This window comes from Tympanuchus pallidicinctus, unplaced genomic scaffold (genome assembly GCF_026119805.1).
Source record: "Tympanuchus pallidicinctus isolate F22 unplaced genomic scaffold, pur_lepc_1.0 scaffold1, whole genome shotgun sequence".
In the NCBI taxonomy this organism is placed as follows: domain Eukaryota; kingdom Metazoa; phylum Chordata; class Aves; order Galliformes; family Phasianidae; genus Tympanuchus; species Tympanuchus pallidicinctus.
In genome coordinates, this window is record NW_026294618.1 from 102,500,202 (window position 1) to 102,522,340 (window position 22,139).

At 40.7% G+C, this 22,139-nt stretch overlaps 1 long non-coding RNA gene across 1 annotated transcript; it reads right to left on the bottom strand.

Moving 5' to 3' along the window:
* Positions 1-771: 771 nt before the first annotated feature.
* Positions 772-22,049, bottom strand: LOC128076338 (uncharacterized). Its single transcript, XR_008204355.1, has 4 exons — positions 21,816-22,049; positions 20,948-21,009; positions 1,207-1,390; positions 772-1,002 (listed from the first exon to the last, which is right to left on the bottom strand). It is a non-coding gene; the product is annotated as an uncharacterized LOC128076338 (long non-coding RNA).
* Between the last annotated feature and the right edge of the window lie 90 nt (positions 22,050-22,139).

Consider the following 22,139-nt stretch of genomic DNA (forward strand, 5'->3'; position numbering starts at 1 on the left):
TACTTTACAAATACATGCAGTGATTTATATCATGTTTAATTAACTGATTGAGGGCTCCTGTGGTAAAATGGCATCACATTAAGCTCTGTCCTTATGGCAAATGCGAATCACATCTTTAGCCTTGCAAGAACAAAATATCATGGGATTCACTGATGACAGGATGCAGGAATCGAAATAAGGTCCCTCCTGTTGTTTGAGAATCCAGTGAGGGTGGTTGCCATATGCTCATCATTTCCAAGGGAAAAAAATGACAGGATAGAAGAAAGGACTGCTCTAGTTCTTCCAATATGTTCAAATCTCAGATGAAAATGATTGTACAGCAGTTCTGTACTGAGGCCAAGTTTTACATGAAAGTGCATAGCAAACTTTCAGAAAGCTTATAATGAGAGATTTTTTAATGTGATTTTTTTTTTTTTTTTTTTTTTTTTTTGTGTTTAAATAAACTGTGAAATGATTCCTTTCTTCAGGAAAAAAAAAAAAAATCAGAAAAAAAATGAGCTGAAAAAAAAAAAAGAGGCTTCTTTGCCAGCAACATAAGACAACATAAAATTAACTTAGCTTTTGCTATGAAGAGTTATTCCCCTCTAGCACTCACAACCTGTTTTTGAAGATAAAAACTACAACTGTTACTGTTTGATAAAATTAGATGGTGTATATAATATGCTGTTACCATTAACAAGATTAAAAGCCTTGTTTATATTATTGCAAAGTTTCTTAAAATTCAAAGAGCATTTTATTTATAAAAGCTGTCGTATTAAGAGACCACACTTTTTACACTAACAATGAACCTTATACCCAGTAAATTCCCCAGCTATTGACAAATTATATTACTTGAAACAGTTTGTTCCCAAGAATTCAGTGGATTTTTTGCAATTTGTTTCTATGGCAAAGAGGATCGGCAGCGGAGTGGAAGAAGCAGGCTTCAAGTTTTGCAAAGATTTGATGAGATTGCAGCAGTGTTTTCATTCCTCTCTTGGACCAAGACTTTTTGAATGTTATACACTGGTATGAGAGAAGGAGAGACAGTGTTTAAAAGCCTGGTAAGTAGAGCAGCTGCTTGGTGCTGCCTGCTTTGCCATTCTCCCATTTTACACAGTGTCTTAAGCATCAGGTTAGCCCGACACATTCTGTCTCCAGATCTTCTGCTAGAGCTGTTCCACTCTGCATAAACAGTTAAATGCCACAGCTAACGTTCAGGATACTCACTCTGCAAATCTCACGTTCAAGTCTCTAGGCCTGAACCTTGATTTTCCACATTCCAGGTGAGTTCCCCGCCGGTGGCGCTACCTGATACTCCAACCTTGCCATCTCCTCCTGGTCGCGACCAGAAATTCCATCCGACGGCTGACAAATCTCTTCTGATGAAAGTGTCTTTGAAATCGATACCTGCCTGCAAAAAAAAAAGTTTCAGTTTCCTCAAACCAGCCTTTGCAATCAAAGAAACGGAAAATTCCCAACCCCTTCTAACCCTTCTGCTGGTGGGTAAAACCACGCCACCTATCTGGATGGGCACATGTGGCAGTGCAGCTCAAACAGAGGGGCACCTGCTTTGCCTACAGTCACCCAGGCAAGCCACAATCCTACAAAACGTGCTCAAGAGCTGGCTGGGTAACACCGTGCTCCTGTGCCCCTCTTCATCCTTTATCAGAAGCCAATGTGCTTCGCTGCTGCTAGAAACATTAGTATGGTTTTGTGATTAGAAAGGTTATATACGCTTTGCAGCCAGCCACTTTATCCTGCCCTTGTTCAGATCCCTTAAAACTGAGTAGAAACAGGGTAACTATTTGCCCTTTACGAAATACATAAACTCTGACTCTCATCATACATCTTTTTTTGAATTCCACCACGTAGCAACTGCCTCCTTCCTTCTCCCTGCCCCCATTACCACATTTGATGTTTTAAAAGGTTTTGAAATTGTTTTCCAAACGTGAAGCACTAACAGGATATAAAAACCAGCTCGGTTGGTACTTACTTAGGAGGATAACTGCTATCCCAATAACGGCAAACAAACGTGTAATGTGTCATACCTTCTGTTCATAATTTTGAAGCTCGCAGTGATTTTAACACCTGTGACATCAGCCCACAGTCAATTGTGATAATTTATGAAGGTACGGGATGTATTTTTAAATATAAAAGGTCATTCAGTAAGTATTTTTGAATTAAGGAATTCACCACAATTCACGACGCCTTTCTGTGAGATAAAAAATGTGTCTCAACGTTCTTCATTCTAACACCACGCCAAAAGCACCTCCACAATTGATGCATGTAGAAGAGAATGCTGATTCTGAATGACCAGATGTTAAGAAACAGGTACAGGCACATTAATGAGATAGGGAATTACTCTTAAAAACTATTTTTAATTGTACTGTTTTAAAGAGCACTTAAATGTTTAAGAAATATTTATATGCAACATAAAATATCCTCAGCAGTTGTGTGATTAATTATTTTTAGACTATTTTTAGCATAAATTAACTATAAATTAAGATCAAATATTCTGGAGGCTGGACCGTATTTCACCTAAAAAAATAGTTTGCATTTGGATTGTGTAATATTTAGAATAGGGCTTTCAGCAGTGTAAAGAGTACCTTAAGCCATGTGAAGGTCAAAGTAAACCTTCATTTTGAATATTTCAAATTGTTATACTTCTTGCTGCGAGATAATATGACATTTACAGTAATTGCTGAAATTCCAATTGCTTTCAGGAAATGCTGCTTCTTCTGCAAGTTGCTAAAACACATGAAGGTGCATAGGACATTGCTGGAGACAGTTTGCAAGGAGATGCAATTAAACGTGAGTTTGATGATACACAAGGTACTGGACCAACATTAAAAAGACTTTCTCATGTTTGACTGTTTACCAGTTTTGTCTTTAAATAATAGTCTTCTTTTGGCATGTAATGTATATCTGCTTGCACTAAACATAATTTATGAATATTTTAACACATGTGTACTCAGTGGGGTGTATTATCATACTGATATAAATAGAATTAATGAGCAGTCAACCTGCCACATGTCATGACATATGACAGGGCAGCCAGAGCATGGGAATAATTCTTTCTGTTTCATATTAAAGCTTCTTTTCCCAGTTGAATTTTTGTTCCCAGATGCCAACAGACCTAATTTTCTAAGGACAATTTACAAAAATAGTAAGAAATGACAAACCTGGACTAATTTATCTTGGGTCACTTCAAAGAATGCTTATTTTAATGTCCTTTTTAATGCACAAACAAACAGATGAGAAGTTTCAGTGAAATGCTAGATTTTTTATACGGAGGGGTTTGATGTCTGCCTCAGCTTTCATTCCCAGGAAGCAGGCATTTTATTTGTTGCTGATTTCAGATTTGTTTCAATGTCATGCTATCTGTTTATGCTGTTGAGGGACTAAAATACAGTAAGCATCTAAATGCAAAGATGACGTGCACGTTCATTTCAGTGCCAAAGGAAATAGAGATGCAGATAATATTGATAATATCACTTTCACCAATGATTTGTTCAAGTTTCAAAGGCTAGGTAACAATCTGCTAACCAAGACTAATCAGATTTCTTTTAATAAAGACATAGTGCAAGTTGACAGAATGTGCAAAATATAAGGCAGGGCCATATTCCTGTTCGGCACTTTATTTTATAAGAGAAAAAAACTGTAAAATCAGTTCTGCTCACAAAATGTTGTTTGTCTCATTAAAGGCCAAGGGTCATAATAAAATGACCAAGTTAACAGTATTGATCAGATTCCCAGCTAACATCTTAATAAAGATAAACTTGAAAAGTTTTCTTCACAGTCAAGAATATTGCAAATGTTCTCTGATGCTGCAGCACTGGGGTGCTGGAAATAAACACAGCAAGATAGGGAGTCTGCTTTTTCTCTGTTTCGGTTTGAAACCACTCTTTTATTCATCTCAGTGCTCCTGAATCTTTCAAGTCATGACTCATGACTCGTTCTTCATCCTTAACAAGACAGTCTCCTAAAGATGGATCTGGTTCAGGTTCGAAGATGTAAAAGAAGTAAAAGAGACTTATCTCGGGACAAGGAGACCCTACAGGTTCTTGTGCCTGGTGATCTTCACGGCGGGGCAGTAGCATCTCTCTTGGGAAATCCAGCTCTGACACACTCAAAGAAAAGGGGCACCATCTAGTGCTTTTTTGGAGGAAAAGCTGCTACTGCTGGTAGGGGTGTAGCGGGGGGAGGGACGCACAAGGGCAAGGAGAAGAAATGACACTCCATTTTTTTTTTCAGAAGACAAAGAAAACCTGTTGGCCTGTTTCATCTTCCATTTTGAGGCACTGCAGTATTTAGCTCCAGGCTGTAAGTAAAAATTGTCAGCTTTCACAAGGTGGAAGGAAAGAGTCCCAACAGCTAAGATAATATATACAATTTAAAAATGGAAGGGGGGTTGGCATACAGGTATTATTCTGCTTAATAGGTATTTCTTCTGTCCATTAATGCACTTTGGCTGATAGGGAAATGTTTTCCTCATTATACATTCTCTCTTTTATTAATCTAAAGGAAACCCTTTTTAAGTCGTTTTTCTTTCATGGGAGACTATGTTGTGCTGTTAATATTCCTGGCAATGTTCTTACAAATAATCTGTCCAGATTTTATCCAACATAACAGAGATTCTATGAAAATAATTATTTGTAACACGAAATCCTTTACAGTGCAATAAGATCAAGTTAACTAGTGATGCTGCTAGGAAAGAGCTTGGGAAGTTTTATCTGATTGGCAAAACTGGATCATATCTGAGTCCAAGGGGGGAAAAAAAAAAATGCCCTTTGATAAAATGTCACAGTAATGAAGTCTAATTATCTGAATGATTTTTGAAACCTCTTTGAAAACAGCTTGGGGGTGGGAGGGTGGAATATTCCCTTTTGTTGTAATTTGGGAATTTTTTCTGAAGATTGTGAAATAGCAGCTCAGTACTGTTTAGCTTACTGTTACCATGAGTTGACAGAAGTCGTGCTAGTCAAACTAGTTACGTGCTTGGTCAAAATAACCACTGTTTCAAAGGTACATCTGCACCTTGGGAGTGGCGGGTCAGGAATGCTTGTTATGAACTGCTGGAGCTGCCGCCTTCTGGACACCCAGAACTACCATAACCCTGCTCTGCACCAAAGCTCAGGACGGCAAAGAATCAAACATGTTGATGCCCTGATCCAAGCAACAGAAGTTGCACAGTGAAGATCAGTGCTCATTTTTGAATTTTCAGGCCATAATTTTGGATTCCCTGGGTACTCTAAGCTCTCAGTCAACTGTGTTCTGATAAAAAGAGAGGATCAGACCCACATGCATGACTAAATAAACAAGAAATATTTCTGCTAGAGTAGTGCTGAGCAAAGCAAATATGTGGCTTGATGAGTAATTCTCAAAGGGAAGCCTATCCCAGGAAACAAAAACAAAAATATCTTTTATGTTCATATAGAGCTTTCCTTGCACAGTTACTCATGCCTGTAATGGAGACGTTTTACAAAAGAAAAAACAGGTGTAGAGTTAAGGGATCTGACCAATGGCAGGCAAGCTGGAAGCAAAATATCACATGGAAGCAAAACTGTCACATGTCCAGATCCTCAACAGGACTAGAAACAACTTGTCATGGAAACCATTCAGGACTGCTATGGCCTGCTGGTCTGACCCGAAGCTGAGGAACCAGACTTGAGACATACTTGCTCCGCAGCCCTCAGTCTTGCACATCCAAGTATGGCCTGACCCACATATATGCTGACTGCCCTTGTCTTCAAGTAAAATCAGGAGCTCAGGACTGCTGCTATTTGGGCCGTGGGCTTCAGTCCCCTTATTTTAGGTACCATATTTTGAAATGTAACATTTAACCCCTCCTTGCCTCGGCTTTCGCATCTGTAAAACTCGATAGCTATGCCTACCTTGCATGGGTGTCAGGAAGATTATTTCAAGTCTCTAAAGAACTTTGAAAAGGAAAAGCAAAACAAACTGAATTTATCTATTATTTGTCATTTTCTATCCCATAAAATGGAAGTCAGATGCAGCCTGGGCTGTGAGCTATAACAAAATGTTCACCTAAGCCTTTGCTATGGCTCTGATGCCAAAACAGCCAATGAATTCAGCACGGCTTCACAGGCAGAAGGCAGCTCCCTCACCTGCTGACGAGGCATCACCCTGAGCCAGTGGCAAGTTAACATCTTAAAGAACCGCAACCCTTACTAACCAATCATTTTATAATTTTTTATTATAGTCTTTATCTAAACTGTCAATACAGTTTACTGTGTATTTCCGATGATTAAAAAAAAAAACTCTAACAAAATAATTCCTCGAGAGGGAGCTTACTCCACTGGGAAGAAAAAAAACCACAATAAATACCTCTCTGGAGTTTTTCTTGGTGCAGAATGTACCTCATTAGATTTCAGGCAGACACAGTCTTGCCTTAACAGGTTTCAGATCTTCTAGAATTGATTAGATGAGCCTATTAGAAAAGTCTACACCAGTTTCTTTCTACACTTGTGCTCGAAGAATAACAGAGGGCTTTGCCCATCATGTCTCTTTTCAAAGAAGCAGCCACTTGCCTCTCAAGCTGGGTACCTTCACCAACTCTTAATGTAACTTCAAGGTTTGTTGTTTTTTTTTGTCTGAAGCTTTCTCTCCATTTTTCTCCACTCTTCGCAGTCTCACTTTCCTGGATGCTACAGTTCAGTGAAGCCCTCTGGTAATGACAGCACTGGAGTGATAATGTACTTTCCCGATTTCCCGTTAATAGTAGCACTTGATCCAGCAACGGGTGCCAGCTCAGTGGCAGAAGGATGCTTTAATATTTTCTAGAGGTAAAAGGACTGGTTCAATTTACAGCCCTGGCTAATTCAGCAGTTTCACTCTGTCTTGGCAGAGAAAAAAATGTTTTAGTTAAAACAAAGCAAAAAAATCCCCCTTATTTCTCTCCATTTCATGCCAAAGAAGCAAAGTACAATTGCTCTTTTCTCCCTGAGGAAACGTGTGAATACTGTACAATGCAATGAAGGAGTTAAAATAACTGAGGGGAAGGAGGGGAAATGGGGAGGGGGGAAGAGGGGGGGGAAGATACAGCAGTATTAAAAACAAAGCAGTTTGTTTTTCTATTTTAATAAGAGATACATAATCACAGACCATCCAACAACACACGTATCCTTGCCGAAGAGCTGCTGATATTCTACATTAACCTTTGATAGCGAGAAGTGTATTACCCCTACTGTTTTCCACAATAAATTATGTTATATCTGGCATCCAAAGCGCTAGGAAGTGTTCAGCCAGCTGGAAGCACCAGATTGGCCCAACATCCCTAACGTTCAGATTATAAATAAAGGGTACCTCATACTGCTGCTATAACAAAAACAAGCCATGAGGAGGAAGGGCAACTTCCCCCCTGCCCACAGAAGCAAAGGGCGTCAGTTGGGGAATGGCAGAAGAGGAATTCAAGAGGGCAGGGTTTCTGCAGTGAGAGGCAGCCCCCAGCACGTCTAACCTGAGGCAAAAGCAGGACTCCAGGCAGAGAACTGAGACTTCTCCTCTCACATCTTTACTGACGATTTGCACAGAAATAATGCCAAGAGGAAGTGTATCTGGATCTGCGCTTGCCAAACGGTGTAAGCACACAAACACAGGCTCACACATATGCGTGTCTGCCCACTCTTTAGGCAGCATTGCCTGTTCTCTTCCAGTCATGAAAATAATTAGCTCAGCCACAACTTCGGTTTCAGAGGATGTGGTGAAATGTGCCACGGTGCACGCTTCTCCCACACTCTCTAATCAAAGGACATTATGGCCAGGGCACATAACGACATTAACATAAAGGATGAGGAAAACCCTCCCTGGTACGGTCTGGAAGATGAAGATATCAAATAGGAAAAAAAAAAAAAAAACGAAAAACAAAGATGGTTCCAAGACTTAAAACCCAGTGATTGAAAAGAGCTGTAAATGGTCCTTTCAAACAGTTTGCAGTGGGTCCAACTGTTCTCAAGGAAAGCACTTCATTAACTTGAGTGGGTGTGTAACTGAACCGGTGCTGGGAGCTGCTAAACCCACTCTACTGCTGGAAAAATTAACCTCATCTATTTATTTTAAGGGCTAGACTATGGTGGTCCCTGGTGAGGATGTAATGGGAAGTCGGACACAAGGAACTGTTCTCCTCACCACTCCTTTTCAGTAGGGGCTGGCCACAGCTGCAGTCCCTGGTGCTCTCCTGAGGGCGAGAATTAGCCCCAAATTGGTATATTCTATCTTCATTACTCCAACTATTACCTAAACAAGGCTATATGCTTACTTACTTAAGCTAAAGAATGGAAAAAAGGAACTAAAATTAAGGTTAATAGAACTGGATAGAGTAATCCCCATTTACTTTGCCCTCACCACAGATGCTTTCCCCTTCTGCCTTCAGTAGATGTTTTCCTTCAAAACAGTACTTCTTTTCTCTCTTCTTTCTGCTCCCTTTTTTATTTTTCTTTATCTCGTGCCCTCTTCCCTCCCATTGCTGTGGCTGTGTAACTTCCCCTGAGTGTACTCTGGGTGCAGTTTGAGACTTGCGAAGGAAGATGCAGGAGGGCGTACACTCTGGTCTGTAACACTGTGGGCAAGGGCTCTGAGGAATTACACTGACAACAAAATATATGAAATTATCAGTGTCTTGTCATGGATCTCACGAACGAAAGAAACTTGAAATCTGACAAAGAAACACTGCTTAGCCTATCCTTCAGTTGGGCCATCCCATATTCTTAAAAATTTCATTTAATTCCCCATTAGGCAACTGAGGCACTGTCTGAAATTTATCAAACCTGTTGGATTGTTCAGACCTGAGAAGGTTGCTGAGATGAAACATATGCTGCAGAATCAATCAGGTGCCCAGATTTAATTCAGGAACATGGGTGTATTTGTGTCTCCCAGGAGGCAGAGGAGAGGCTACTCTAAATGCAGCAGTTGTGTATTTGTTAGTGCCTGTACATCCCAAGTTTAGCCCTTTGCATCCTGTAGGAATCAATGCTTTCCACTGAAAAGGTGGTTGGTTCAGATCCAGTTGTTGGACTCAGTTCTTTCCTGTTATTTTTCTTTGGTTTTAAGAAATGATGCTCCATCCCAGAAAAGGGGCATAGGTTTATCCATTCTTTCTCTAAGACTCGTTATACCAGTATGAGATTTTTGGAAGAAAAAGAGAAAGGTCTGAACAGAAAGAGAGAACTGCAGCACTGCTTCCATGCTCTGTTTTCGCTGTCAGAGACAACACACTGCACAGCTTGTTTAAGGATTCTGGATAGTGTAGTCCCAGCAGACATTTCCTGTACTAAAATGTATTCTCATTAGAGTCACCAAAAGGGAGTACTCAAAACATTACTTATCTGCACATAATCACTATATCACGCCATGTATCCTTTATTTTAATTCCTACTTGCTTGCTAATTACCCACCACGCTGAAGGTCTCACAACTGCTCTCCTTTCAGCAGCTTTGTTTGCAAAGTGTCTGGCAATAATCTCCCAGCAGTGCATTATCATGCCCTTTTCATCACACTATTTAATCAATAGGGTAATGACCTCATATAAGCTAGTTCCAGGACCCAGCCATGCCACGCTAAATAAATGAAACAAACAAAACTGTGGGCTATGTGCCGTCTGATTTACAAATCTGGACACCAATAATTTCTGCAGTAAAATCTATTATAATATATAGAAATTGGAAATTCTTCACATCTCTTGCCAGAAAAAAAAAAAGATTCTGCAGTACTATGAGGATATGACTGGTTTCTTTAAGCAGACATAATTGTAAAACATGTGTGTTCTTGGTCAAACGTTTATAGGAAGATTTATCCTGATAACACTGGAAACAACACTTTCCCCCAGTACATCACGTCATCGCTTGGAAGCGATGGAATGGTGACCATCACAGCTAATGGGATGAAATCTCAGGCAGCACCAAAAAGTAGGGGTTGGAACCTACTTTTCAAAAGCATTTTTGTTCCAATGAGCAGAAGGAAAGCAGCTTCTCTCCATTTCCTGAGCTGTAAACTTACAAAGTGTGGTTCGCTTTGATTTTGCATCCCACGGTTGGATTATACTCTGTCTAATAAAGCACATGTGAGATGTGTTCAGTAATGTGAGAACTCTGGAGCATATGTAGCATCGCTCTAGTGTGGCAATTCTCTCATCCAGGGGAACGGGGGTGATAAACTGGGGCTGTCTGCTCCTCCTAGCCATCAGTTTTTATAATACCAGTAGGAATCTCATTTTAGAAAGATCTTCATCTTTGCATCCTTCTATTTTTGTTTGGTTGGTTGGGTGTTTGGTTTTTTTTTTTTGCAACTAGATAATGAAAAGGGAGAAACATAACTGCCCAGCTGGCACAGAATGACTGCATAACCCATGCTTCCTTAGGAGAGCCAGGGCAAAATCCCCATAACAGCACAGAAGGATCAGCCCATGCAAATAGGATGGTTGGGATAGGAAAATTTTCTTCATAGGTGTGGAAGGGTAATTCAGTGACAACTAAAAGCACAGGTAGGCACAAAGAGGAGTATAAACCACAGTATTGTGTTACCATGGCAGTCTCACCGTGCACCGCTTTCACATGAACTGAGATGTCCTCAGAAGCATCGTGAGAGAAAAATAATGGTTCTTAATCTTGTTTTATCTCAAATATTAACTGAAGCCAATCTACTTCGACTGAGTTACCTTGAGACAAAATCTTTACTGGAAATTTCTCACTGAAGCCACTTAAATTTTTTTGGCACTTTCCTTTTAGGTGTGTTATGAAAATGACAATGTGCCAGTCATCCAAGCTGTCAGCACCAGCCAAAATCTGTTCTGAGGCAGAGCAATTTACACTTGGATGAACACCTCCCAAGAAGTAATCACATAAATACCTTCACATTGTGATGCAACTCATGGCTGGATAGGTAGCTCCTATAATGAGCGTGCCATCGTCCCAAAGACATGAAATGGCTTCAGTGCAAATGTTCTGTTAAGCTGATGAAGAAGCTGTTGTAGTGCTAACTATGCAGCATGCCTGTGAAGCACTTGCTGTGTTACAAGACATCAGTTCTGGAATATAAAACTGCATTTTGCAAAATATTGTCTAAAAATGAATAACACTAGTTTGGCAAAGTAAGAACCTGAAAACGTCAACATTCCCAGCCTCTTAATGAATGAATCTATTTGCCTATCTGGTGATCTGGCCATTGTGAAACTATGATGTTTACATTTGACTGATGCAGATGCAGAAATAGTGGAGAACATTGAAAAAATAAATGAGAAGACTAAATAAGCAGAAGAAAGAAAACACCACATATCTCCAAGGGAGATGAGCTACATGCAGCATAGGCAGTCACACTAGGTGTTAACTGCTTCCCTAATATTTACTGGGAAACTCAAGAGTTACACACTGTAAAATATCACCATTAGGTAACATCAATCTTCCTTTCCACCCAAAATCTGTCCTTGGATTACCCAGGAAGAAGGACACATCACTGACTTATATCTCTAATCCACCTTAAATGAAAATAAATGATTCCTTCCTACATGACACTGCAGCCACAATTTTTTAGGTACAAGAAACTCATATGCACCTCCTGAAACAAGTCACTTCTAAAATGGCAACATCTCTCCAACAGTGGAGTGGATGCACTGTCATGAACTATGACACCTACTGTCTTTCAGGTCAAAATCAAGCAGAAGGATCAAGCTGAGCAGGACAGTTTTGACTTGCCTTTACAGTTCACCACTTTGGTACCAGTTAGCTTACTGTGCTGAAACTTGAAGTGCCACCAGTGGGTTCTGAGTCACCTGGTGACCTAAATAACTCAGATGGAGTTTCAAGCTTCTGGATAGTTTCCTTGGTTCAGAAAGACTCCATTGTGTACATTTTCTCCTATGGAATTTTTATGAGTTGCTGGCAGAAATCCTTACTCCAGAGCATCTTCCTCATGCAAAAGATATTACACTGGGAAAAGAAAAAAAAAGTTGGAAAGTTTGCTATCCTTGCACTTCCTATGTGCAAGAAGTGTTATTGCTTTCCCTTTAACCCTGGAAGTCTCTCTGCATGCTGAAGTCAATGGGAGACTATGGTCTCTCTGTTTACTTTCAGATGTATTTCTTTTACAGAGGAAAAAAAAGAAGGAAGAACCAAAAATGAGGCAACTTTTCTTCAGACATTTAAAAGTGTTCTGAAACATGTGAGTTTAGAAAATAGAGACACAATACATTTACAAGAATTTTCATTCAAAGTGCTGAAAGAAAAAGGCACAATACCCATCCATCACTGCAAAGACAGCGAATGGGCCATATGGATTGTATGGTAAAGCCTTCTGAGTTGTAAGATAAGGCTCTAAGTCATCCTCAGATCTATCCCTGACTGATCCAGGAGAGCTGAAGCACTTCATAGAAAAGCTCACCTGATTTAGATAGGATGGAAACAAATGAACAAAATGTCCAAGACATCACTGCAATACATTTTTCACTATTTGGATGTGTGTCAATATTAAAGTGGAAAAAGTAGGAATTTGATAGAAAGACCTGATAGAAAAGCAAAAGAGGCATATAAGTGATAACTAACCTGATAAAGAACTAAAAGGGATAATATAATTATAGCTGATCCATATGGGTTTCTGGAAAATAGATCTTGTCAAGCTAACTTGATATCGTATTTTGATGTGATTACAAACAGGACTGCTAAAGGCAACCATCCTGATGGATGCCTGTATGAGAACTGGCTCTGTAACACACCATAGTTGGACCAAAAAACTAAAAAGCATAGAAGACAAGAAATCTGTATGTTCCCATTACAGCCTGTGGAGACAAACTGGCATTTTTGGAAAGCGATTTATGACTCTTTGGTCAAGTTCACTATGTCTTCCTGTACAGGTCTCCACCTCTCTCCATTTCCTGTTAAGCACCTAGAAAGCTACCAGCGATTAGCAGCTAATTTTTGGGTTGCTAGAATTTGATGCAATGAATCAGAATGGCTTCTTAAACTACCTACCAACCACACTGCAGATGTACATAACCCATCACTGTATGACTGGGTAAGTCACTAGTACCATAATTGGTTACTGGCTGATGGACTATTTCTTCTTTTTTTGTTAAAAAAAATACCAACAATCATTTTCACAATATTTACAGTGAAAATAGAAAATGGTAAATGATGAAAAAGACAGCTTGGTTAGCTAAGTGCAACCAAATGCTACGCGCTTCAGGACAGTCAGCAGAAGGCCGAGGATCTAGGAACTGCAATAATGAGACAGATTTAATGATGGAAGACTACTCCAGGAGAAAGAGATCCTACAGGGAAGTGGAGGATTGGAGAAAAGCCATAGCAAGTAACCAGATTACTATGAATTTCTAGTGTGGTGCAATAACAAAAGCTACATTGTTTGTACATCGCCAGACGTACAAATAACAAAGACAAATACAGAAGTGACGTTATCTTATTTGCCAAAAGTGAAACAACTGGTAGTTTGATTGAGCTCACAGCATTGTTTTAAGAAATACTGTGAAAAAATCCACAGATTCTGAGGAAGCCAGAAGAACATTTACAGTATTAGGAAACACGTCTTATTGCAAGAGACTCAAGGCACAAAATCAATTAACTTATCAAAGATAAAGTTAAAGAATGATTTGATCACAGTCTACAAGTGCTTACCACGGGGAACAAGAAAATGATCATAGAGGGCTCTTCAAACTAGCAGGCAAAAGTAGAATCCAAGGGCTAGAAGTTACAGCAAATTCAGTCTAAAATAGAGGCATGAATTTAACGCAGGCAGGGAATAACTTGACATTACTTGCCAAGAACTGTGATTTATCTACCAGCATTGAAAAATATATTTTAATCAACAGCTGGCCTTGTTAAGAAGTGTACACTCCTATTTGTAAGCTTATTACTATATTCATCCTGTGAATCCCAGAAGATTTTTGTGGAGAAAAAGAATGAATGTTTTAGGTTGGAAAGCGTTCACTATGGTTCCGTACACAGCCAAGAGATTGCATTTCCATCTGATCACCAAGTCTCAGACCATCTCCTGTGAAGCTTGCCTAACTAATGCACCTTCCTACCACACTATGCAAATTTTTTGATTAATGAGCACTAACTCAAAGTAGATTGCTCTAAAATTACTAAGCAGGAAGAAATCATAATTTGCAATTATCCCTCACAGAAATACTTCAATACAATACTTTAGAGTCATTTTAGGTGTACTATCGTTTTCCAAATGTAAAGGTAAAACACAAATCACAATATGGTAAAGATCTCTTAGTAGGCAATTAAAAATTAATCAGCTAATTAGATCAAATGAACGAGAAAATAAGTCTCAGGAAGACATCCATTCTAATTAACATAATATTAACCTACAAAAGACTTGTTCATACAAAAAAAAAAAGAGATCATCTTTATTTCAAATACCAAACCAATCAATAAAAGGAAACAAACAGTTATTTCTTACCTTGTTACCCCCATGACCAAAGCCAAAAGGAAATGACAGTAATAGTGAGTCAACTGCCTGTGCAACTGTATTCATTTCTTATTTCTAATCTTGTTAACTATTTGAATCCACAATTTGAACGGTCTTGTATTCAATTTATGGAGATTCTACCTATATTTTGCCTCTTCTGCGCTTGCTGTGTCTCTTAAGAATCTCGCAGGTACTTAAAACTGATGAGACCCAAACTCCCACCCAGATTTCTCCTCAGCTAGGTGATTCCTAACTAAAGCACAGGACTTTACTGTAGAGATGGAGGATCTTAAAATAAGAAGAAAGTGGAGAGATTCTTAAGTCTATGTCAGGGATGATAACATATACTCTCAAAGAAGGAAATAACATTATAGGACACCTTATTGAATAAACCTGACTGGTTAAGCGGAAAGGCTCAGGCAATCAGACAAGGAATTGGGCATGGTTGAACCTAATTAGATAAGATTGCATAGATTAGAAATATCTGCAATTAAAGGACAGTTCCTAAAATATTATTTCAAATGTCAGATTACTCCAGCCATAATCGACCATCTTAACCTTCAGTTGAGAGCCACAGGACAAGTGCCACAGACTTGGAGCTCTTTGGGGAGCTTGCAGCTGGAGAGGACCTTGCCTCCCAGGCACTGCAGTGTGGCAGCTGTGTGGAGGGCTCCTAGCAGAGCACACTAGTTCTACATTCTGCATCTCCTTACAGACATCCCATAAATTACCCAGGTTCAGCCCGGTGACCAAGCTAACACAGCTCCCCTGCCCATCTTGGGACACGGGTGCAGTTTGAGACTAATCCAGAACTTTCTAGGAGCTGCATGGAACTCACTGCACACAAGCCAGGCTGGATCAACTGCATTATTTACTTCTGCAGATAAATAAATAAAAATCTTGGAGGATGTAATGGTTTAGAAGCAGGTTGTGCAAACCAATTCCACAATGAATGTATTTCACTTTGATCACCCCTTCCAGCCCATAACAGAATTGAGGCAGTATTTTGTTTTGCAGAAATTAGTACCTTCAAGACCTGCAGTGGATTTATTATTTCTGCTAGAGCTTGCACTTTCTTTCTGATCCACTGCTGTAAAATCCAGAGGGACAGAACAGCACAGAAAATTACTGCGAAGATGTAGTGTGACATAGGAAGAGTCAGACGCGTTATGTGTGAACAATATGACAAAAGGCAAAGCCATCTGAAAATAAATGAAAAAATTAATAATCAAAAAGGGTGTCTAATTCTTATCTGGGCATTTGTTTGCTCACTCTATGAATTAGGACCATCAGGCCATAGCGTGTAAAGCTGGAAGGGATCCTGGGCCCAGAATTGTCCTGCTTGAGGAAATGACCATTTCGGGAAAAGAAATGGGGCCACCCATCTCTGTGGTCACCACAGAGCAAGTTGGAAACGTAACTTTGTTATGCTTCCCTCTTGAAACCAGAGTCCCCAGCACTAGAAGGATGCAGAGCTGCTGGAGCAGAGTCCACAGGAGGGCAATGAAGCTGATCAGAGGGCTGGAAAACGTCTCTAATGAAGAAATGCTGATGGAGATAGCCTTGTTTAGGCTAAAGAAGGCTCTGGGGTGACCTCATGGTGGCCTTCCAGTACTTGAGGGGAGCTTATAAGCATAAGGTAGACTGACTTTTTGCATGGTCTGATGGTGATGGGACAAGGGAGAATGGCTTTAAAGAAAAATAGGAGATTTAGGTTAGATGTTAGGAAGAAATTCTTTACTCAGAGGACAGTGAGGCCCTGGTACTGCTGCCCAGAGCTGTGGGTGCCCCAACCCTGGAGGTGCCCAAGGCCAGGTTGGATTGGGCCCTGGGCAGCCTGAGCTGGTGGGAACAGCCAGCCCATGGTATGGGGTTGGTGCTGGATGGGCTTTAAGCCATTAAACCTAAGATATTCTATGATACTAAAGCTCCACAACTTGAAGCCAAACCTTCATATCCACCCCAAGCTTGGTGTTGTCACAGAAAAAAACCAATAATGGCAGTTAGCTCACACAGCACAGCAGTTCCACAGCGCAGGCGTTGGGTACTGGTCAGAGGCTGTGAATCCTTTCAGAGGCGACAAGATTGCTGCTAAGAGAGAATGACTTCCAGTCACCCCAACATTAAAAACAGCAGCAGTATACACTGCATAAGAGTCCTACATACACATGCACCAGAGAGAACTTCGTTGTTATGCATTTTCATGTAAACTGCGGCTTACACTTAATAAGATACAGGCTCAAAGGATAATGTAAAGGATTTATGAAACAAAAGCCTGGAAAAAAAAACGAAAGAAAAAAAGCATTTTGGTAACAGAGTAACATTAACTGTTCTATAAAGCTATGAACACTTGACATAAAATTATCCAGAAACTGCTGAGTCTGTTGGAGAAAAACAGAGAATGACTGAACTTGGAGAATTTCATAGTAGTTTGATCACTGATTCCTCAGTAAGCTGTTTAGGACTGCAGGCTAAACATTCTCCTGGAACAGATGTATCAATCAAAAGCTAAGCCTACTTCAAATAAGTAAGCACTGTCTATTTTCTTCTCCAGAATGCTTGATCAAAAAGCTGTCTTCTCTGGCCATTGATTGCTTTGTGTTTGGAAGCTGCCTGAATACTTCACTGATTTTAGCAGGTCTAGATCTTCAAAGACAGGTCAGTTTTTGTCAGTGATGAAAGAAATCATCTACAGCATATAAAGTAGATTAATGTTTGTCAGGCATTTCAAACAAGGCAGAAACCTATTCTTTCCTGTTCTTTAAAGAACCTTATGACTTGTTTTCTTATAAGGAAGGGATAAAAAATTCCAGAAACTAAGAGAGCAGAACAGAAACCCTATTTCTCACTCCTTGATAGTCTGCAGTTATAGTACAACAGGATCAACAGATTAGAAAATGAAAAAGGAAAATGTTGCTGCAGTAATTTTTATGAGTAGTTTTTGATCTTGCCCTCATGATGATTGCCTTCACATATAAACAACGAGATAGCAGAGGACACACCTCAGCTGAGAGATCACCCAAGAGAACGTCCTCACTGTACAGTGAACAGGCACGAATGAAAAACAGTAAAAGGTTCTACAAGCTTGACAGCAGGACCAGGTGCAGCAAACAGGTGAGCAGATGGGACGTGGCAGCTTCAGCTCCTCCTGGTTGTTCTCTGGTGCAAGCCAGCACCCGGTGCAAGCCAGCACCAGGTTGAGACGCCTGGGTTACCCGTAAGTTCCAGGGGGAGCAGGCAATGAGGTGCCTCCAGGCAGCAGGGTTCTGAACCTTGTCCAGATAAGATTGAAAGCAGGAGTTCTACAAACAGTGGTGTCTGCAGTCTTGCACCGCTAAGAAGCAGGCCCTCGATGTATTTCACTCTGAGCACCAGAGAAGAGCTGTAGAATTAAGCCTACATTACAACAAATACCTAAGCTGAGGCCCTCCCAGTGGCTATCACCAGCTTTCTGTAAGGGGCATGTACCTCTAGGACTCCCGACAGACCTCTGCAGCTTGTAGCCTGTTCACTGCCTGACCTAATTCTTCAAAATGGCTGGCCCATTTTGGCTGACAATTTACTTTAAATGCCCAGACACCAAGCAATGGAAAATTTCCTTTAAATGCCAGTTAATGAGCAATGGAAAATGTCATCACGATGAAATTATGCAGGTACTTAAGTACTCTGCTGGATCAGGCCTTTGTGAGCTACATTATGCTCTCACATTTGACTAGATTTCCTGAGTGTGATAAATAAAATCAGACGAACCTCTATGATAAAAGAAGAAAAAAGGAGATACATGTATAAATTTTAAAGCTCCTTTGGTTCTTGGTTGGCATGGAGGAAAGAGGAAAAGAATGCAAAATCATAAACTAGGCTATGCTTGTGTAAATTACTCTGACATTTAATAACTCTCTACTAAAAATTCTCAAGCAAGGCTACTTCAGATATTTTTAAGGTCATGTATCATTTACTGTCTAGGTCAATTTATGCATCAGCAAAAAGGGCTGCAAACCCTTCTGGACAGCACTTTAAAAATAAAGGTATGTGTAACTGCTTGGGCCATATTTTCCTCCCCAGTTTCTGCTCTCTGAACATTTCACCTTGGAAAATTAAAGTAATAAGTGAAGTCAGTATGATATTTCAAGGCAAGCCAAGGACAAGCTTTATAACCGTGCTATCAAAATGCTATTAATAAAAGCAAAAATACACGCACGATGCCTGTGTTCCCCCATGGATGGAAAAAATTATTGTCCATTAAGTTAACATTTCAGATACCCTCTCAGTTTTTCCTAAGGTCCCAAAGAAGGCAACAGAACACATATCTCTTTCAGTGAACTTGTATAAAGTATCTGCTGTCATGTAGTGCTCTATTTTAGTAAACACTCCAAGGCTTCTTAAGAGAATATATGGATGAGTAAGATTTCTGGAGGGAAAAAAGGGGTGGAAAATTGTAGCTAGAATTTTTTTATTTTCACTAGAAGTTTTATACCAATACTTTAGTTTATTTTTCTTTGGGTTCAGAGAGCTGTGTTTATTCATATGTCTCACCTTAACCCTTTGACTTCTCTTCACCACAGCACACAACAGCTCCATGCTTATTCCTAGGACAACCATAGAATGGCTTAGGGTGGAAAGGGCCTTAAAGCCCACCCAGTTCCAACCTCTTTACTATATGCTGGCTGCTCCCCACCAGCTCGGGCTGCCCAGGGCCCATCCAACTTGGCCTTGGGCACCTGCAGGGATGGGGCACCACAGCTCTGGGCAGCACTGCCAGGGCCTCACTGCCCTTCTCAGTAAAAAAATTCCACCAAACATCTAATTTAGATCTCCTCTGTTCTAGTTTAAAACCATTCCCTCTTGTCCAATCACTAACAGCTCATGTAAAAAGCTGGTCTTCCACCTGTTAATAATCTCCCCTCAAATACTGGAAGGCTGCAGTGAGGTCTCCCTGGAGCCTTTTATTCTCCAGACTGAGCAAGCCCAGAACACATGCTGCACCAAGAACTGTTATCTACTTCTTACAGATGGGAAGCCAGATACAGTAGGCATAAAGCAGTGCTGCACAGGAGCATCCAAAGCAGCTCTGAATGAGCAAAGCTGCCTGGGAGATTTCAGGCACATAAGTCACCTCATTCAATTCCCCTCTGCTCATCTCCCAGCATCCCTGAACAACACTCTGCAGAAACACAAGGCTCAGAGCAGTCTGTACCGTGCAAGGAAGTGTGGCCAGAGGCTCAGGATCTCAGGACCACTGAAATTTGTTGAAGATGTCTGCAGAACTGCAGATCATGTAGAGTCATGCTATAAACTCAGACACATTTGCCTTTGGTAGACATTTGCTTTTGCATTTTGTTTTTGTACACAACCAAAGAAACAGGCGGATTCTGACAGGTTTAGAAAGCCCATGGTTTTCCTTGCTGCTTGCCTTGCCAGAAGTCTAACTGCAGAAACAGAGGAGAGACTTGACCCATTTATCAAATTTCTTTAGGTACACCATACAGGCAGATTCTCAGCTACATAATCTCTAACTGTTCCTTCCACAGGAGAAAACATTTGATATTTAAAATACTATGTAATTGTATTGAGTCCCAAGTTTGTACCCAACTTTTTAAAGCAAACTGCCCAAGGAACAGATGGCTCAGCAAGCTTTAGTTGTCACCTGGTCTCAAGTGCTCCAATTGCACACACACACACACTCACACACACAGAGACATGGCAATATAAACTGAGGTAAAAGTAAAGGACCAGATAGTTCACTTCGAAAATGTCACAAGGTATTTCAAAAAAGAAAAAGACACTATTTGCCAAATTGAATTACTCATGATACCTTCTGTTTTATGACAAATATTTTCATTGAAATCACTATAATTATTTTGCCTTTTTCTTTAGTTCTAGCAAACATGAAAGATGAAGTATAAGAAACAGTCATTTTTCTCTGCTAGTTAAATTAACTCAAAGAATGACACACTTTGTAAAACCTCACACTACATATTCTTCCCATCACAGAAAAAAATGCTCACTTTAAAGCTCTGTGCTCAAAGGATTTTAGAGGGAAGCATTTTTTCACTCATACCTACAGTATTATAATTACAGTGATCAGTATTTCTTGGGGAATTTCTCATATCTTCCACGTTTGTTTCATTCCTTTTCAAAACTTCCTTCATAAAACACAATTAAAAGTTCTCAGGCAGTTGACAGAACTAAGAACGGAAGTAACTTTATTATTCATTCCCTCTCCTCCATTATTTATCCTTCTTGAGGTGAAAGTAGGACTCACAACTGCAGCACCAGGAGTTTGCTGCGAGTCCCTGGAACGCAGCCTGCTCACAATTAGCCACTGATCCAGCTGCTCGTACCACAACAAGGGAGTGTAAACTCCCTCCTCCTTGAGGCTACAGCTCCGCAGAGAAACCCTTCAACATCACAAACTTCCACCATTAAGTTTCTCAACTGAATAAACAGCATCAGCTCCGAGCTAAATTCTTAAGCTGCAACAAAATAAATACCCACTAAGAAAGCAGCTTTTTTTGGCATCACATACCTGTTGAACTTTTCTGTATGGTGCAGATTTTGGTTTTGGCCTCTTCTCAGTATCCATCTTCCCTGGAAACAACAGGGCAAGTAATTTAAGGTGCACCATTCTGGTATATGGGATAGGCAAGCCATCTTTGTACAAGCGTTGTACATCACAGGTTTTAATTATTACATTGACAAACAGTGGTGAAATATGCCATGCAGACCATTACCATACTTTACACCAATGCAAGGCTCTACCCATGCTGGTGTTAGTACAAGGCAGTACTCACATTCACATCCAGCTATGGATTTTGAAGCCTGATTCTACATCCATTTTTTCAGCCTGCTCTCTGATCTGCATTTGGTGGGTACAACACCAGTGATTACTCCGAAGTCACAACTTTCTGCGATTGACTGCGATAGTTTAGCTCTATGTGTAACAGTTCCTCTGTTTAATGCACGCTACTTAAATTTTTCCTTGTTAGAAAGTCTTCCATTGGCATTAATTATGTCCACAAGGACAGAGAAGTAAAAAAGCATATTGCTTGCCTGAGGCCTCGGGTGGAAAGAGGTTTCCCAGTGCAGGGAATCAGTCTTTTGTGACTTTAAAATTCCTCATACAGCTGATCCCAGACCAAAACCCCCTGCTCAGCTTATAAATGAAGCGTGAGCCCAAAGTGCTCCAAACTGATTAAACAAAAAGCAGGCAGGCAAGCAATTCACAAGCAGGTCTGTCCTTGACCTGTCTGCTTGGTGGGTGTTTATGCATTTACACTCAGTGGGCTGCAGAGGAAATATCCACCTTATGACGTAACACCTACACGTGCTTTCACTTTTAAATAACGATGTAATATCACAGCCCCTCAGGAACCTCACGTCCGTCCCTTACCTACCAAATTTGGCTTCTGGCAGCCTCTGTTTGCCAGCCCCAGCTCCCACGCAGGGCTGGAACCGCTTATTCCTGCCTGATTTTTGTTTTTCCCTCTCTGAGGGCGCTCCCTGCACACCCTGAGGACCTCAGCACAGAGCTGGAACGCACGAGAGAGGCTGGCAAGAGCCAGCGCGGGGCACGAGCCGCCGCCGAGCCGAGGGTGGGCGCGGGACCGAGCTGAAAGCGAGGGCGCTGCTTCCCGCCTACACGGGCTGCGGGGCGGCCGCGCGCGCGGCGCGAGCACGTTGCAAAGTTCTCTGCCGCGTCCGTCGGTCCGCCCTCGCGC